General features: G+C 39.7%; 1 protein-coding gene across 3 annotated transcripts in view; it reads left to right on the forward strand.

Annotated features, from left to right (window-relative positions):
• LOC109424672 (prolactin-releasing peptide receptor) overlaps positions 1-19,309 on the forward strand; it is a 561,567-nt gene that overhangs the window by 389,866 nt on the left and 152,392 nt on the right. For all 3 annotated transcript variants that reach the window (XR_009995745.1, XR_009995746.1, XM_062843101.1), the window contains exon 2: positions 13,351-14,170. The gene's annotated coding sequence lies outside the window, so the exon portion shown is untranslated. The remainder of the gene's footprint in view (positions 1-13,350; positions 14,171-19,309) is intronic.

Genomic DNA, 19,309 nt, shown 5'->3' on the forward strand with positions numbered 1-19,309 from the left:
AATACACGACACGGTCTTCATCCCGATTATGATTTATTTGGTCGCGATAGTACGGGGTAATGCACATGCGTCAACGATCGTTCCATATTAAACACGTCACCGCATTGATCGTTTACACAACCGTGAAAACCGATTTCCCCACGAAAGTTTTCGCGCGCTTATGATTTCGCAATCAATATTCGCGTCCCCATCTCCCTACCGAGAAAACTGACCGACTCACGGAAATAGTCGTGCGTTTCCCATAGTATTGAACTTAGAGTATACGGAGAATAAACCTAAGTATAGGTTCTAAGATATTGTACAAAACAACATTTAAAATAAACCCCTCCCCCCAGTTCCCCTGAAGAAGACACCAACCATTGCCGAAACGTATGGACGAGTCCTAAACGGTTGTTCTAGAGAAGTTTAGACTGCAAAGCCGAACTCTCACCAATCCTTTCAAGCTTAAATAGCTATTTTCGAATTATGCATTTTCAAGTGCATTTTACTAAGAGTAGTCCCATGTGTTACCTGTGATCGACAGCCATTGAAGTAATTAAACCAATTATCCCAAGCAGCACCTGCAACATCATTCAGAACGTGGCTTTCTATGCCTTGGTCTGAATAAGTTGCACTAAAAGCACACGAAACTTCCATCTTGTCAGTTGAGTTGCATTTAAACTCCGAAATTCGTGAAGTTGCGGCTTTGTTACATAGAAATCACAAATTACCACGTGTTTGACATCTATTCGCAGAGGCGGAGCTTACATATTGCTCACAAGTGATAATACAGTCAGCTTACATTAAATGTGTTATGTAACATGTATGAAACATCTAACTCTGGTTTGTTTGTTCAGATTAGGTTCCAAGTGCGTTACAGAAAACTTGAGCGTCTTTTCATTTCGACAGTTCTCTAACTTGTGACAAATAAGGTGCAATAAAATAACAAGAAACTTCAATAGCTTTTATGGTGCATTGAACATCGATTTTCTCACAGAGCTCTTGGTGTACCCAAGTAACACACTTGTCACAGAAGAGTCACGGCGGCGCAGGTTTTTGTTGTGCAGAAGTCACTGTAACTTACTTCTAGCAAGTAAGTAATTATTTGTTAGGATTAGGTCACAGTGACTTCTGCGTAACAAAAACCTGCGCCGCCGTGACTCTTCTGTGACAAGTGTGTTACTTGGGTAGTATGTAAGGTGAGTGGATAATACTCCTGGTGTCCATGGTTCGAGTCTGGGCAAAATCGTTTTCCATTTTTTTAACATTTCTCCTCGTTTATGTTGCATAAGAATTCAGAATCTGCGCTTTTTGGGTTTCAAAGATGAAGCAATTGTGTTCTGTTGTCCGTAATATGGGCAGTGAATAAATTACACTAAGGTTACTGTTACTGCAACGCGACCGAGATCCCCATCGCAACTTGGTGACCAGAATATTCAAGATTGCGGCCCAAAACCTAAGATGGCGGCTGTCCAACGGAGTTTAATTCTAAACATCAGTCAATATGGGTATATTGTGTATAGGGAAGATTTCCGCAGTCTAAAAATGGCGACCAGAATAACCAAGAACATCCTAACATGGTAAATTACCAGTGCTAAAAATGTCATTTTGACATATCTTAATTCAACCACATCCAGCTCATTTTACAAGCTCAACCTGGTAATATGGTATATGAAACCACATCCAGCTCATTTAAGAAACTCAACCTGAGAATATGGTACCTATATGAAAAACTTGTGCGGCCAGACCAGTTCTACGAGAAGGTCATGGAAAACCCGCTCTTTTTTGAATACCGTAATCCGGGGTAACATTGATCAGAATTTTCGATCTTTCTTGAATAGTTCCCTTGTTAACGCAAATGTTATAAGTTTTATATTTTTAAAACAAGTACTGGCCCTCTGATTATATGTTAAGCTACTCGAAGAAGTATTGTAAAACTTTTAAACATGTTTAAAAAGACTTTTTAATCTAATTTTTGATTTTGTTGATTTGGGGTAACATTGATCATGTCAGTGATCAATGTTCGTTTGTGTTTCAATTACCCTTACTTACTAAATTCGGGGTCGCTGATTTCGAATATGTTGTCCAAATTCTTACAAGTTATGTACTTTTTGAGTTATTTCAAAATTAAAATTCTCCAAATCGCGAATAACGCCAAAAAGTAGGCAATGGTTTAAGGATTTGATAGCCTACTTTAAATAAATCGTGTACTTTACTGGAAAAACGCATTTTCATAAAAGTTCCATTCATTAAATCCAACTCTAGGATATCATATTGAAGTAATACAGTGATTTTGAACCTCATATTGTAACTAGTATTCATGCCAAGCATGAATGTTTGACCATGTATCTCATTGCGTTACGAAACACAGTTATGCAAGAATCGATTTATTTCAATGTTTATGAAATTCAATTTTCAAGAATTACATGTCATTTAATAGCTAAATAATTGCAGATTACTATATACCATTCGATAGCAGAAACTAATTCAATGTAAAATGCTTGTTTGAACATTTCATGAGGTCGGTCAAGCCGATCAATGTTACCCCGCTGATCAATGATACCCCGTTTTACGGTATTTAAGATAAATGTCACGGACTACCTTCAAAAAATGCCAATTGATATTCACCATGGATATCATTAGCATTTTTCGAAGGTGTCCATGGCATTTAACTTAAAAATTCGAAAAAGATCGATATAACCGAGACTTTCTTGTAGAGCTGGTCTGGCCGCACAAGTTTTTTTATATACCGTATTCTCAGGTTGAGATGAGCTGGATGTGGTTGAATTTAGATACGACGAAATAATATTTACAGCACTGATGGTAATAGACTTCATTAAACTAGTTTATAGTTATATCTAGTTTGGATGCTATGTCCGTCACTAATCAATTGTGTCAAGATAATTTATTAGCACCAAATTAAATATGGATCATACCACAATATTTTTGAATATTGGAAGCAATGGTGAAAAGACTACATCTGAAGAAAAAAACATTTATTTTATGAGATTTGCAGAGAAAAAAAGCTACACACTCCACGAATTTTAATATCGAAGAAAAGCCGCTTTATCTTCGTTAAAAGATGCAATTAACTAATTTAAAATGCGATTTTCCCCAATCCAATTTCAAAACAAAACACATCATTTTCTTTGATCATAAAAACGACCCATCGGTCAAGAAACCTCGGCCTTTACTTGGGCAGTGTGTAATTAAAATGGTCAACACGTCGTCGTCGCGCCACCCAAGCACAAACAATTTGTTTGTTGTGCAGCAAGTTCTCGAAACTTCCCAGAAACCGTCAACGACCCCTAACTCCACTCCGGCTTTCCGGTCATTCTGCACAAAGTAATCACCGCATCATTCTCGACTGCCCATCAAAGACTTTTCAATCTCGTGCTCAGTCACAATCACAAAGCACTTTCTGTCTTGCCGCCGATGCCCCGAGTTCGTAATTAATTGATTTTTGTTTTCTCTGTCAACTGAGACGGCGGTGATGAAGACGACGACGACGTCAATGGATCATGAAAAGATACGACAAAGACAAGTCTGAAGTGGAAGCCTCCAAGACACGTTATCGTTAGGACTTCGTCTAGCTGAAGCGGAAAAACATAAAATTAATTAACCTTTAATCGAGTGCGTTACAATTTCTCTCTCGTGATTCGCAATTGGAGTCAATTCAAGCCTGAATCCTGACGAAGCACTAATTGTATAATTATCTCTGGTGGCACCTTGTGGACGTAGGATTTTGAAGGAAGGTTGGACTTGGCGGATACCTTACTAATTATTTCTATGACGTCCATGCGCCAGTCGTTCAATAAGTAATTAGACGCTCACTTCACCGTCGCCGTAATCAATAGAACGAACGGAGCTTCTGTTTGCTCAGGATTCTTTTGGCGTGTAGACATAGTCATTAGCGGATACGGATACTTACCGCCCGAGAGAAGTGATCGACAAACAACGTCTGAATGAACGTGTTTACCCAGCAGAACGTTTCACGAATAATGCTCCTCCTCAGGAGGAGACTCAGACTCTTCTTCGTTCTAAGAGGCGAACAAGAAAACCATTGACCCGGTCGACAAGGAGAAAATCGCAACAACACCGCACCAGGAACGATGTTCTTTCATTCGTTGCCCAACGACAAAATGATGAATTTGTCCTCTCGAGCCACAATGATGGACACTTATCGGGTGCTGCTGTCAGGAGCAGATGCGAAAACAAGAGCTCTCCATCGATTGACGTAAATTGTTGCTCATTTTCATAAATACTCTCCGGTGGGTGGTTGTTTCGTAGGGGATGGTAAAATAGTAAATGGTAAGATGGGAATATATTATCAACTAATAGTGGGTTGAAGCTGGCAGAAGTTCGTTCGACCAGTAATAAACTCACAATTTGAGGACTGTGATTTATTTACAATCTTGAGGACTAGAGTTTTAAGATTTATTGCCTTGTAATACAGTTTTCAGACAAAGGCTAGATGTGCCAAATACAGATACAATTAGTCAAAACGGCGGATTCAAATCAAATTTCAGTTCCCAAGCAACACACAAGTCACGAAGGAGTGCCGACAGCGCAGGTTTTAGGTGTACAGGAGCCACATTCATGTAATTCTAACTCAAAGACAGAATAAATGAGTCGTGTCCAACCAAAACACCTACACTCCTTTGAGACTTGTGTGCTACTTTCAAACATTCGCTCCTTCGCTTATATCACGTGTATGCGATGTACCGAATGAGGAACAAAAAACGCGTGGATATTCGGCAATACCATACTGAGGACTGATTTCAATTCCCGGCTGGTCCAGGATCTTATCGTAATGAAAATTTCCTTGATTTTCTTTGTATTTGTATTTGTATTTGTATTTGTATTTGCTTATATCATCTGACCTTTGTAGTCTTAATGAATGTAGTGGGGATGGGGAAAAGCTTCCTTGAGCCAGCCACATTATGCCAAGAACAAGAAAGCGTAAAAACCCCATATCTTTTCTCAAATGTAACAAAAAATTAATCTTAAAAACTAGTCAAACATTGAAACGACAAACATTCTGAGTTGATATTTAATTAACTAGAACATAACTTATTTTAAACCTAATATCTGGCAGTACGACGTTCAACAAATCTCTTGGAGTGAGGACCGCTCGATGGACGTAATGGTGACGATGATCAACCGAGAAAAAACAACCCAAGTAACACACTTGTCACAGAAGAGTCACGGCGGCGCAGGTTTATGTTGCGCAAAAGCTACTGTGACTTACATCTAGCAAGTTAGTATTTATTTGTTAGGAGTAAGTCACAGTAACTTCTGCGCAACATAAACCCGCGCCGCCGTGACTCTTCTGTGACAAGTGTGTTACTTGGGAACAGGTATAGCACAAGACAAAAACGGTAAATCTATTGGACAGAGACTCACCCGCTCGGTTATCACTGAGTTCCGGATCATCCAGGTCATGGCGGGGTGCGGTTGCTCAGCAATCTTTGTTTGAAGGCTAAGGCAGCTCTTGGGCATAGAGTAGTTTCGTGCCAGCCAAACAATATACACATGTGAAACGGTCGTTGTCAGAAGTAGCTTTTAGTTAGTAACTGAGGAAGTGGTCATAGAACACTAAGCTGAGGAGTTACGTCAAAGAGAAGAATAAAATGTACTACCAGAAAGATGGTGGCTCCGAAGAGGATGGGAGCTTGTGAAATGGGTAGCTGTTTCTTGTGTGTCAGCTTCCCGGGTACTATAGTTCCCGGAGGAATCTTGGATGAACAACAGCTATCTAATAAGAGTTTGAAGTTAAAAAGACATGAATACTCCCATTGGCGACAACGCCCATCTTCTCCGTTAAATACATATTGAAATATTATTCCAGGAGCCCTCAGATTATTCATAGATCCTGTTTTATCTTGCAAGTTGCTCATCCAATTGTCTTTGTGTAAAAGAATGAAATGTGGGAAATTTCATATACAATTTGGAAAAGTTAGAGTTGAAGATGAAGAATCTTGAGTAACTTTCCAAATTGGTGGAAGAAAGATTTTTTTAGTTAATTACAAATTATAAGTTGAAAGCTCTCGAAAACGGTAGCTTTCAGGAAGTTAATAGATAAGGCCATTTTCATTCAAATGGCCTATATTTTAAACCCAAGAATCATAATTTGTGTTCCAACTCGTTTCGAATATGCACCAATTTTTAAATCTTTAGAAACTTTTTCTTACATTTTTTCTTCATCGCCACCCTTACGTTGAAACGTATGTTTTGACATCAAGATTTTGCAGAAAAAAAATTACGGAAATAGAAAAAAACCAGTTTTTGAGATATTTGAAACTTTAGGTTTATTTTTGATTTTTCTTCTCGAAAAAAAGGAAGAGCATAGCTATGCTATGCTATGCTAAAAAAAAGGTTGATCAGTGTAATATTTTTTCTATAGAACCTAAACAATTCCCTAAAACTTGTTCTTAGACAGTTTTTTCATATCACCTTCGGATTTCAATATACAATTTTCCAATGTATATAAAATACATAGGACCTTTTCAAAAATTACTCGAGGGTCGAAAACAAAATTTTAAGCGGAAAAATTTTAGTTTCCTATCAAAAAGAATTGGAAAGTTTATTTCGAATCATGAACTATCAAGTTTGGTCGATCGGTGGTTGGGGGTGCAAACATCTTTACACGATTTTTTTTATCACACTCGCATCGCTATTCCGGAGAAAAAGCGTGACAGAAGATTCAACTGCCCGACCCCGCAACTGCTGCGATCGTTATCTTTCACTAGAATGAGAATCACAAATTCCAGGAAAACATCTGCAGTTAAACAAGGATGAGATAGGAATCTTAGAGGGAAAGTCTTTTGACTAAAAACAGTCATATGTAGCACTATATATTTAATTTATTTAACTATGGAATATTCGTAAAATTTCACGTAGTATACAACATTTTATTCTTCGACAAAAATATTCGGAAATCTTAAGTGAATTTGAGCATATATTTTTAGGAAATTTCTATTTTGTAGTAATTTTTTGAGAATTATCTCCACAATTCCTTCGTTTTTGGCAGTTTGTTAGGGCATTCAATGGGCAATCCCTCCAGCAAACCCTTTGAGGTACTCCACAGTAACGACATTGGGAATTATGTCGGCAGTTACTTTGGATTCGTTTTGGATTTTTTTTTTAAATTACTTCAAAAATCTTTCGACATATCCTTTTAAAAATCATATCGATAATTCATCCAAAAACAGCTTCGACAATTCCTTTAGGAGGTAACTTGTCACTTGTTATTTTCAATTGCATAATCAAAGCCTTTGAAAGTTTTCATGGTTTTTTGCCAGTCATTTTGTGAATTTCCGAAGCATGTTTCACATTGTTCATTTGATAAGTTTCTTAGCAATTGCTTTGGCAATTTTATTTCGGCATTCCTTTCAGTAAAAAATTGGCAATGCCTCTAAGAATTTTTTCGCAAAATTCTTTTGGAAAAAAATCGGCAATTTTTTGAAGTTTTTTTTATTATTTTTTCGAGTTTGTTTTCTGTGAACACTCAAAAAAAAAGTCATTAATGCATTTCGGGATTCCGTTACAATTTTTTTGATGATTATTTTGACAGTACCATTGAAAGTTCCATGCAGAAGGAATGTGCAAAATTCTTTTATGAATTTGTTTAAGCAACTTTTATGAAATCTTCAGACCATTTATTCGTTAAAAGTTATGTCATGTTATTTTAGAATGTCTTTGGCAATTCCTTTGGAACTTGCTTCGAAACTTTCTTAAGGAATTTCATCGACAATTCCTTTGAAAATTTTGAAAATATAGTTGAGGTTCAAATTACTCAGTAATTTTATCAGAATTTGTACAGCAATTACTTCAGAAATAGCTTTGAAAATTCTCTCGGTAATTCATTTGAAAAATCTTGAAGCATTTTTTTTGAAGCCCTTCAGCATTTTTTTAGCAATTGTTTTAGAATTGTCAATATGTTCGATAAAAACTTTTGAACTTTTTGAACATTATTTTAAATCTCTTCCAATATGCCTGAAGCATATTTTTATAGTATGTTTTTCTTGAAAATCTTGTAAGGACTCTTTCGACAATTTCTTGGAAAATTTATACAACAACTTTCATGGGCATTCCGTCGGCATTTCTATGGAGAACTTAAAAAACAGTTTTCCGGAAATTATTTTGGGTGTTTTTTTTCTTTGGCAGTTCCTTCAAGGCGAAGCTGGATGCATTTTATCATATTTTGGTTTTTGATTGTATATTAAACAACGGAACAGTGTCTTCAAATCGGTTTCCGCACACATTTAGAAGAAGGATCAAGGTACCTTCTGTTATGTTTTCCTGGTGGACAAAAAACCTTTTTGAACAAAAGTTGCCGAAGAAATTTATGAAGCTCAAATGCGGAAATGCGGAAAAAAATCTAGCTGCATCAAAGGAACAACAAAAAGGTTAAGGCATGTAATAAATTGTAATCGCCACTACATTTTCAATTTAATCATTCGATTCAGTGATAGGTAAACCAATTTCTAGCTGAATTTGAAATGTTCCATTATTTGACAACACAGATATGGAGGTTTGCACAAATAGTGCTTCTTCAACTCTTGTTTAATGTATTTTTTGTTTGTAGATCAAGTTGTCAAATGTTTGAGCGAAGGCTTTCAGATGTCAGGCACTGTTGTTTATCGTGACTGGATTCCCTTCCTAATATCTTGCAAGGGATTTAAAATGGAACCATGCATGTGATGATTCCAATGCGCATTCGAAAATCATATAAAATTACATAATATTCATTCTCCCTAATCGTGACATATGATTTCGATGCGTTTCAAATAACATTTTATAAGGAAGATATTTACAAAAAAAGGTTGAATCAGTTTTACTCGACGCAATTTCAAAAAATTATGTTTATGTGCTTCTCACTCAACAGATGGCGCTAGTGTGGCATGAACAGTGTGTTGCCGGGGAATGTATGGAAATAATAAGAGTCGGTCATCTTTTTCCTAACCATCTTTGATTTTATGCACCTTTTTAGCTAGAGATATTCAGGTGTCTTTTAGATGTTCGTAGGGAAGAGCAAAAAAAGTTGCAGAGGTGTTTCAGGGGGTCTCAAAAGGTTTCGGAGAGGTACTAGGAAATCTCAGAGGTTTTCCAAGGATATCCCAGGGTGTTTCAGGAAGTCTTTAGGGTGTTTAACGTTTTTTTTCTCTGTTCAGAACATAAACCACTGCGACCAAAATTTGATCTATTGTGGTATATTCCGTGTCCTTTGTATAGTACATGTCGTATAACATTATCGCCATTGAGAAGTTATAAAGTATTCGGTTTTGTTACAGTAGTCATTTTCAACTTAATCGCAAGGGAGGATTCTGATTGATAGGTTCCGCTTTGAACACGCTCCTTTTTCAGCCAAAATCGGATCCCCTAACGATTTAGTCAAGAAATGATACCGATATTTACCATGCATCGGAACCCTATTCCTAACTGTTTTAAACTAGTGAACACCGAATAAAAGATTAGGAATACCAATCCATTTGTCCTTGTTTCAAGAGCTATCTCGGCCACACCTAAAACCGAAACCTATCACTTACAACAAGGTGTGAAATGTAATAAGGACCAAAGTGTTTTCCTTTGATTACTTAGTTATGCTGTTCCACTAGTTGGAAGCAGTTAGGATTAGGGTTCGGTTTGGTAGATCTTTATCCACAACGTAACCCAAAAAGGTGATCTACCCACGTTACGGGCTCCGTTAAAGATCGAGCATATTTAAAACCCCGTCAACTATTCATCCCTCAGCATGGGTTACCTGACACCTTGGATTGGAATTAGCTGTTTGGTGGACTTTTATCCCCGGAACAGGATCCAGTCTCAGTGGATCCAGGAGGCCTTAGGGACGCATTGAAATATCTCTGAAACTCTTTGTAACGCCCTTGAAAGGCTGCTGAATTCGCCTGAAACAACCCCACACAGCCTCCCTTATCGTTACACCTGGAGATCACCACAGCAGACGGAATCTCAAATTGACCACGTTCTGTTTAACGGACGGCACTTCTCCGACATTATCGACGTCAGGACCTATCATGGCGCCAACATCGACTCCGACCACTATCTGGTGATGGCCAAACTGCGCCCAAAACTCTCCGTCATCAACAATGTACGGTACCGGCGACCGCCACGGTACAACCTAGAGCGACTGAAGCAACCGGATGTCGCCACCGCATACGCGCAGAATCTCGAGGCAGCGTTGCCGGACGAGGGTGTACTCGATGTGGCCCCCCTAGAGGACTGCTGGAGTACAGTCAAAGCAGCCATCAATAACGCAGCCGAGAGCACTATCGGGTACGTAGAACGGAGTCGACGAAACGATTGGTTCGACGAGCAGTGTAGAGCGGTTCTGGAGGAGAAGGATGCAGCGCGGGCGGTAAGGACGGTATCGCAGCAGAACTCATCAAGATGGGCCCGGAAAAGTTGGCCACCTGTCTGCACCAGTTAGTAGTCAAAAACTGGGAAACCGAACAGCTACCGAAGGAGTGGAAGGAAGGGATAATCTGTCCCATCCACAAGAAAGGCGACAAGTTAATGTGTGAGAACTTTCGAGCCATCACCATTTTGAATGCCGCCTATAAAGTGCTATCCCAGATCATCTTAAAAAAAAAGACACTACACCGTCTTCAACCAGAGGTTGCACAGACTGAACAATCACTAACATTAGGCAACGGACAACACAGAACACCCAGTGGACCAATGAAGGATTTTTCGTTTGACGAAAAGTTTCCTCCGACTGGAGCGGGAATCGAACCCTCACTCCGTGGCACTCACAATACGCCTAAACGACTGACGCCGCTAACCGCACGGCCACGAAGCCCACCAATCTTCCGTCGTCTTTCACCTAAAGTAAATAAATTCGTGGGACTGTTACAAAGCCGGTTTCATCGACGGCCGGTCGACAACGGACAAGATCTTCACCGTACGGCAAATCCTCCAGAAATGCCGCGAATACCAGGGGTCTCCAGTTAGCCTAGTGGTTAAGGCTATGGATCGCCAATCCGGAGACGGCGGGTTCGATTCCCGTTCCGGTCGGGGAAATTTTCTTGACTCCCTGGGCATAGTGTATCATTGTACTTGCCTCACAATATACAAATTCATGCAATGGCAGGCAAAGAAAGTCCTTCAATTAATAACTGTGGAAGTGCTCAAAGAACACTACGTTGAAGCGAGGCAGGCCAAGTCCCAGTGGGGACGTCGAGCCATAAAGAAGAAGAAGAAGAACCAGGTCCCAACGCATCACCTGTTCATCGACTTCAAAGCGGCATGGAGCTCCACAGAGCTATGGAAAATTATGGACGAGAACAGCTTTCCCGGGAAACTGACTAGACTGATAAGAGCAACAATGGACGGTGTGCAGAACAGCGTAAGGGTTTCGGGTGAACTATCCAGTTCATTCGAATCTCGACGGGGACTACGACAAGGTGATGGACTTTCCTGCCTACTATTCAACATTGCCCTGGAAGGTATTATGCGACGAGCCGGGCTCAACAGCCGGGGTACGATATTCACGAAATCCGGCCAATTCGTTTGTTTTGCGGATGACATGGATATTATTGCTAGAACATTTGGAACGGTGGCAGAACAGTACACCCACCTGAAACGTGAAGCAGCAAAGGTCGGACTGGTGGTGAATGCGGATAAGACAAAGTACATGCAGGTAGGTGGGACTGAGCGGGACAGAACAAGCCTTGGCAGCAATGTTACGATAGACGGGGATACTTTCGAGGTGGTAGAAGAATTCGTCTACCTCGGTTCCTTGCTAACGGCTGACAATAACGTGAGCCGTGAAATACGAAGGCGCATCATCAGTGGAAGTCGTGCCTACTATGGGCTCCAGAAGAAACTGCGGTCAAAAAAGATTCACCCACGCACCAAATGTACCATCTACAAGACGCTAATAAGACCGGTGGTTCTCTACGGACACGAGACATGGACGATTCTCGAGGAGGACCTTCAAGCACTCGGAGTTTTCGAGCGACGCGTGCTAAGGACGATCTTTGGCGGCGTGCAGGAGAACGGTGTGTGGCGGAGAAGGATGAACCACGAGCTCGCTGCACTCTACGGTGAACCCAACATCCTGAAAGTGGCTAAAGCTGGACGGATACGGTGAGCAGGGCTTGTTGCAAGAACGCCGGACAACAACCCTGCAAAGTTGGTGTTTGCTAACCATCCGGTTGGTACAAGAAGGCGTGGAGCGCAGAGAGCACGATGGGCGGACCAGGTGGAGCGTGATCTGGCGAGCGTTGGGCGTGACCGACGTTGGAGAACTGCAGCTGCGAATCGAGTATTATGGCGCAAATTGTTGATTCAATATTATCATGGATTTGATGTTAACTAAATAAATGAAATGAAATGAAAATGAATGAATCCTTGGTTGACTCCCAAAAGCGAGTTATCGAACTTTGTTGCTACAGCTAACCTCAAGTGTGCGATGTGCACTAGCTATGCCTTCTTGGCGATCTCCAAGAGATGTAGGGTTTCTCGGCAATAGGTATGCTTTTGGTGGGTCGGGGAGATGTCCTGTCTTCCCCTTTGCCTGTAGGGGATGGTCCCCTACCGCACACTATCTGAACCTGAGCCGTTCGGGCGTCTGTCCAGCAGATTTTCCCCATTGCTCAGAGAAGAAAAATAAAAGGTCTTTAGGGCGTTTCAAGGGTACTTCAGGGGATACCTGGGAAGTATCTTGTAGGATTGTTTAAGAGGGTCTCATGGGTTACCCTGAGGAATCAGGGCCGTTTCAGGGGATTTCAGGGAGTCCAAAGGGGTTACAGGTTCCAGAATCCCACTGAAATGCACCTGAAAACCTGAAACCTCTCGGAACGCTCTTAAAAAATTCCTGAAAGCTCCTGAAATTCTCCGAAATTCCTCTGAGAAGCCTTGAAACGCCCCGAAACTCCCTGTAACGCCATCGAACCATTCTTGAATTTGCCTGAAACAACCCCCTGAAGCCCCTTGGAACCTTCCTTTTAGATCTCTGTGAGAACTTCCTGGAAGCCCTCTTGGCACCAACTCAAATACCCAGAAACAAGACCTGTTATCGCGAACTAATTTTCATTATTAAAGTCTGACATGATTCAAGCACAAAGTAACTTCTTTTAATGCCCTTTCAGTGTTGAGAATTTTCAATCAAAATGATCAATTAGCGTTCTCAATCGATGGTAGTTACTTAAGTTTTATATCTATGTTATGACATCTCTCTAAAATTGTATTTAATTTAAACTTTAAACCACTTACTACATATACTTAGTTAATCATCTATAGGTATTTCACGACAAAACTTTCATCAAATCGTCAACCAATCACATCCATCTTCATCTTTCAAGATGACTGATTCCCCGATTTCCTTCTCGTTTTTTTTTTCAGCTCCATCCAGCAGCTGCAACTTTTAAAACGCCGGCTTGGGTGGTAGCCGACAGTAGCAACCAGACAGCCATCCTAAGCATCCTGACTGACTGGTCCCCGCAGTGAAAATCCATCGAACGTGTGCAAGAGACATCTCTCTCCGCCTCCTTCGCCGAACGCATGCCCGATTGTGGTGATTGAGGGTGCGTGGAAGGCGGGGAAACCCGCGAAAATCGATTACTATCGACACACTCACCAGCGCGCGCTACAAACTAGTTGATTGGCACTTAGCAGCTCCCGCTTTTTTTTCCACCCGCTTAGCTTCCGTCGTCGGTGCTGAGTGCCTGCTTGCCTGGCCTGGCTTATTCTCCGAGGTTCAAACGAAACGGGTTAAAAGGGGGTGCGTGGTGCTTCATTCGTGGAATGTGTGTGTGTTAAGACGGAGATCCCCGAAGAGTGATTGCTGCAACAGTCGCTGCGGAGGCGGAAGCTGAACCACGCCGTAATCGATTTGTGTATTGGTCGGAAGGAAGAATAATAAAAGGTGGAAGTCGGAAAACGGGACGGGGTGGGAGTGAGAGGTATAAAGGGGGCATCGGTGCGTGTGTCACAATATTTATCGTGTAATCGGAGATACTGCCGTCGCCTCGGGAAGATAGTGTGAGCAAACAAGAAGCAGGAAGGAAGCCTTGTGCAACGCGTGCCCCAGTCAGTCGCGAACGGATGCGATAGATCGGCGGCAGTGATGTTGACAGCGGTGGCGTCAGTGAGGCGTTCGTAGTAGCGCCTCCGGGAGTTGAGTGTAAAGTGTGTAGAGGGTAATCATTATCACTGACTGGTGGTGAGTAGGGTGCGGCTGATTATCTGAAAGTTTCTATAAAATTTAAGTTCGTTTGTTTCTTGGACCAAAATAACATGAAGAAATGAAACTACGAGTTTGAGTCAAACAAAATGATTTTGGTGACGTGCAAACAGCGACTAATAAGAGTTTGAAAAATGAATTCTAACATTATTTCATAACTACACCACCATACACGGAGTACAGGTACTGACAATGGCAATGATTGCCAGAAAACATTATTCATACTTACATTTACTTACACAAAATCATAATGAGGATATCAACAATAGTATGCCACAATACTCGGTTTGAGACTTCTTACAAAGCTTTTATCTGTGAACAATTATTGCAGTTTTGCTAAATTCAGTGGTTCCCAACCTACGGTCATGGGCCAAGCGAATATCTCAATAACCGAAGATGTGAGGATGAAGTGAAAAGGTTTCTCGGGTTCTGTACTTCAGGGAGTACTTATCACAATGTAGATGAATTTCAGAGGTCAGTGGTTCTCAATCTGCGGTCACGGGCCAGAAGAATTTTTCTAGAACCGGAAGTCTAACAACAAGTGTAAATATTCTTTGAATTAATCATATCAAGGATCAGTATTTCTAATATAGATATTTTGAAGAAAAAAAATCAGTGGTTTCCAATTTATGGTCACGGGCCACGTGAATATCTCAAGAACTGCAAGTGTGACGACGAAATGAAAATGTTTTGCGAATTCTACACCATTACTTGAATATAGCCCAGTGGTTCCCAATATTATGCCACAGGCCACTGAAATTTCTGAAGCATCGGAAGTGCTAGGAAGTTTGCATTTTTTTTCGGGTTGTTCATCTCAAGGAGCAGAATCTTGAATACAGATGCATTTCAAAGATCAGTGGTTCCCAATACAAGGTAGCGTTTTTTCTTTTCAATTCACGCCCCTCGGAGCACTGATTACAATATGGTTGTGTTGCAAAACTCAATGGTTTCCAATCTTGGTTCACGGGTCACAAGATTTTCGCAAGAACAAAAAGTGTTAAGTGAACATGTTCTTCGGATTGGATTAAATTATTTTTCGGGAACTTTCAGGAGGTCTCGGGTGGTTGCAAGGATTCTCGGGTGGTCCCAGGGGGCCTCAGTCGCATGCATTTCAGAGGGTCTCAGTGTCATTTCAAGGGTTCTCCAAGATCCAAAAGGCTCCAAGCGAAGTTCTAGGGAATCTCAGGAGTGATTCAGGGGTTCGCAGGGAGTTCCAGGAGATTGCAGAGGCATTTTAGACGGTCCTAGGGGCGTTTCAGGGGTTCTCTAAGGGTTTCAACAGGGACTCCTAGATCTCGGAAGAGTTCCAGAGGTTTGCGGCGCAGAATCTTAAAAACGTTCACACCTTCTTCTTGGATCCTCGGATCTTGCGAAATCAACATGGCCCATGACCCCAGATTCAGAACCATTGAGTTTTACAACGTTTACTGAGTTTACTTTATTGTAGAAATTGCTTCTTGAGAAGCATAATCTGAAAACCATTTTTATTTTCTCACTCCAGATTCTTGTGAAATTGACAAGGCCCGTGACTTCCGATTTAAAACCACTGTGCTTTACAGCACCACTTTATTACAATTATTGCTCCTTGAGATATAGAATTTAAAAAGCATTCACACTTTCTCCTCGGACTTTCGGTTCCTGAAAAATTAGCATGGCCCGTGACTTCAGTTTGGGAACCACTGAGCTTCACAGCACCACTTTTTTTTACAATTGGTGCTCTTTGAGATAAAGAGTCCAAAAACCATTCACACCTTCTCCTCGGACTTTCAATTCTTGTGGAATCAGCATGGCCCGTGGCCCCAGCTTGGGAACCACTCAACTTTGAAACGTCACTATATTGTGATATATGCTTCTTGAGACGCATAATCTGAAAACCTTTTTCACTTTCTGATCGCACTTTCGGTACTTGAGAAGTAAGCATGGACCGTGGCCTATGCTTGGGAACCACTGCTCTGAGCAACACCACACATTGTAATGCATGTAATGTACATGTCCCTTGAGACGCAGAATCTGAAAAAACACCCTCTTCTAGAACTTTCGGATCTTGAGAAGTTCGCGTGGTCCGTCACTCAAGATTGGGAATCAACAAATTTTGCAACACTGCTGGTGGTAGTGCTCCTTGAGACGGACAATTTGAGAAATAACTTCAAACTTCCATTATGCATATGTATCACATCCTAATTCGCACATAAAATTGCATTATGCCAACGTTAACGATTCTAGCTTATGCGAGTTTGTATGCACCCTTTAACGAATTTATTTTTACATTTATGCGGTTTCATTCGTACACCAATGCGAGTTAAACTGGCATAATGTGGAAAGTACCAAACGAAGTCGTATAATGATTGCAGTACGCAATTGCGAATTCCGTATGCAAATTCATATGATACTTTGCGAGTTCACTCGCACACTTTTGCGAACAAGCTAAGTTCATCGCAATAAAACATCAGAATATTGTTTACTATGACTACATTAAAGTTGATTTGTATTAATGGGTGACTTTTCCAGACACATCGTAATAAGTAAAAAAATAACATCATATGCAATTAAAACTGTACCTCCACCGTACATTTATGCGATAGCAACTTGAAACAATACCTACTTTATAAGATGTAGTGCATGTTTCCTTATGCGAAATCTGGTTGTCTGAATAATCTCTTCAACATTTTTTCTAAAATTCGTCCAGCTGTATCTTCGAGAGTTCTTCCAGGGATTTCGCCAGAAAACTCTCCAGGGGTCCCTCAGAAGTTTATTAAAGGATTTCTTAAAGAGGTTCAACACTCCTTTTTCAGCAAGAAATTTCTTCACGAATTTCTACAAGAATGCCCTGACAATTTTTCAATTTTACCTTGGAATTAATCACACATTTCTTTCAAAGCTTCCCTTGTTTTTTTTCAGGAATTTAGGAGGTATCTTGAGTAGTTTCTTAAAGTATTCTCCCTGGAATTCTTCCAGATTTTTTTTCCAGAGATAACTTCAGAAATTTCTTCAGAAGTTTTTGTCCTGGAATCCTTTCAGGGTTTTTTTTGGCTTTATCTTGGAATCTCTAAAGGTACAGCCAGGAGTTTTTTAAGGGATTCTTTTTGGCAATCCCCTAGGTATTTCTTGAAAAAAACATCAGGTTTTCTTTCAAGAATTTGCCCGTTATTTATGTACAAATTTTGAAACAATTTCCCTACAGAAAACATCTTAATTCTGAAGAAATTTCAGGAGGTATCATTGAAAGAGTTGGATGGATTTTTTAAGACATTTCAAGAGGAATTGCTTAAGAACTTCATGGAAGAAGATTTAAAATAATCCTTTGCTGAAATTCCAGAAAAAAATCCGTGAAAAAAATTCAGAAAGAATACAAGGAGGAACTTTTGAAAGAATACCTGAAGAAATTTTCGAAGAAATCTCCAGTAGTATATCTGGAAGTACTCTTCAATGAATCTCTAGATAAAAATCAGAAAAAAATCGCAACGAAATTCGTGAAAAAAATATCAGAAGAAATTCTTAGGTAAACCCGGTGGAATTCCTAAAAAAGTTTATTGGGAAGTTTTTAGAAAAAAATGTTGACAGATCTTTTCATAAAATTTTTAGAGGATTTTCTAAAAGTTATCTTAGATCAATCTATGGGTGTATTTGTGAAGCAATTCTTGTGGATATACTTGGAGAAGCTTCTGAACAGCTCGCTAAACAAATCTCTTGAGATACTTCAACAGTAATTGCTGTAGAAATTCCTTGAAATTATTCCTGAATAAACTTCTCAAATAGTCTGTGGATAAATTTACAGAGTTATCTCTAGAGAAAATGCCATCAAAATTTCTAAAAAAGTTATGGCGGAATAACTGGGGGAAACTTTGAAGAAGGCTTTGCTGGAACGCTTACTGGGATTTCTGAAGAAATTCCTGCACGACTTTTTGGATGAATTTCTGATAAATTATCCTGCAAAAATTACTAATGAAATGCCTAGAGCAATTCTTGAAAAAAAGCTCTTCTAGACATCTTGAAGAAATGTCTGTACGAATTTCTGAAGGAATCTCGGAAAAACTTTTTGGAGAAATCATTGGAAGAATTTTTGAAATAATCTTGGAAAGTATTACAAATTTTGAATATCTTATAGGAATTTAAGAAGGATTTTCTTAACGAACCCCAAGCAGAACTTCTAAGGTATTCTCTTGGAAGTTTCAGAAGAAACACATAGCAAACTCCCTCAAAACATACTTGGAAAAATTTCTGCGGAAATATTTAAGGGAATATCTGGAAAAAGTCCTGGAGAAATTTACTAACGAATCCATAGAAGAATTTCTGATGGATTGGACGAATATCTGAAGGAGCCAGTGGAAGATTTTCTAAAGAAATAATTAGAGGCATTTGTGGCGGAATTGTGAGCTTCTCTTCTCATTTTTTTTTATCTTTAAACGAGATTTGTAGCCCGGGTCTGTAGCCGGTGTTATATATTTTATAACATTTAGGCAATATGTATACAATCCAAATCTAAAAAGTAAATTAAATATATATATAAAAAATTAAATATATAAAAATATTAAAAATAATAATAGTTATCCACGATCCCAAAGAAGCATATACGCATATGACCTCCACTTTGTCATCCTGTGCAGCATCATATAGTGCTTTTTATTTCCCATGTTCACGGAGAAGTTTTGCGCACAACATTCTACAAACTTCTTCGAAAATTCGAGAAGTTTTTCTGTTTTTTTTTCAACTTTTTATTTTATTTTTTTGATTTACATTCTTGAATTGAATAGTTTCTTAACCCTTATGTAGCCGACAGGGTACCCGGGTATCCAGCGCCCATGTAAAAAGCACGGTGTAGAAAAAATCATAAAGTTTGTCGGACGCATAACGGTTAAAATGTTCATGTCATGCAAGCCTTCCATGGAGTTTAATTGATCAGATGTGTAAAAATCTTAAAGATTTTTTTGCCAAAATTTTTAATGGAAATTCTTGGTATATTTCGAGATGAACTTGCAAAAATGGTTCAGCACTGACAATATCGTATATCATTTGACCAATTTTGGAACTTTCCGCAATAACTCCATCCATTTCACATTAATGGACTCTATTTTTTTTTTGAATGATCAGATACTGTACGTAGCTCACCGTGTCCCAAAA

This window comes from Aedes albopictus, chromosome 3, assembly GCF_035046485.1.
Source record: "Aedes albopictus strain Foshan chromosome 3, AalbF5, whole genome shotgun sequence".
Classification (NCBI taxonomy): domain Eukaryota; kingdom Metazoa; phylum Arthropoda; class Insecta; order Diptera; family Culicidae; genus Aedes; species Aedes albopictus.